The 859-nt window shown below is 60.3% G+C and overlaps 1 pseudogene; it reads left to right on the plus strand.

Moving 5' to 3' along the window:
* The first annotated feature begins 3 nt into the window (after positions 1-3).
* LOC102492227 (tubulin beta-2B chain pseudogene) overlaps positions 4-859 on the plus strand; it is a 1,232-nt pseudogene continuing 376 nt past the window's right edge.

The following is an 859-nucleotide window of genomic DNA, read 5'->3' on the forward strand; positions in this document are numbered from 1 at the left end:
CAGTTACCATGGAGACAGTGATTTGCAGCTGGAAAGAATCAATGTGTACTACAATGAAGCCACTGGTAACAAATACATGCCCCGGGCTATTCTGGTGGATCTGGAACCTGGCACCGTGGACTGAGTGCGGTCTGGACCATTTGGCTAGATCTTCAGGCCAGACAACTTCGTGTTCGGCCAGAGTGGTGCTGGGAACCAATGGGCCAAGGGCCACTACACAGAGGGGGCCGAACTGGTCAACTCGGTCCTGGACATGGTGAGGAAGGAGTCAGAAAGCTGTGACTGTCTCCAGGGCTTCCAGCTGACCCACTCGCTGGGAGGTGGCACCGGGTCAGGCATGGGCATCCTGCTCATCAGCAAGATCCGTGAGGAGTACCGGGACCGCATCATGATCACCTTCAGCGTCATGCCCTCACCCAAGGTGTCGGACACGGTGGTGGAGCCCTACAACGCCCCCCTGTCCGTGCACCAGCTGGTGGAGAACACTGACGAGTCCTACTGCATTGACAACGAGGCCCTGTATGACATCTGCTTCCGCACCCTGAAGCTGACCACACCCACCTACAGGACCTCCACCATCTGGTGTCGGCCACCATGAGCGGCGTCACCACCTGCTTGCACTTCCCGGGCCAGCTGAATGGCGACCTGCGCAAGCTGGCCGTGAACAGGTGCCCTTCCCGCGCCTGCACTTCTTCATGCCCAGCTTCGCGCCCCTGACCAGCCGGGGTAGCCAGCAGTACTGCGCGCTCATGGTGTGCCCGAGCTCACCCAGATGTTCGACTCCAAGAACATGATGGTCGCCTGCGAGCCCCGCCACGGCCGCTACCTGACGGTGGCTGCCATCTTTCCAGGGCGGCAG

Source organism: Tupaia chinensis, unplaced genomic scaffold (assembly GCF_000334495.1).
Source record: "Tupaia chinensis unplaced genomic scaffold, TupChi_1.0 Scaffold000676_1, whole genome shotgun sequence".
Taxonomy (NCBI): domain Eukaryota; kingdom Metazoa; phylum Chordata; class Mammalia; order Scandentia; family Tupaiidae; genus Tupaia; species Tupaia belangeri.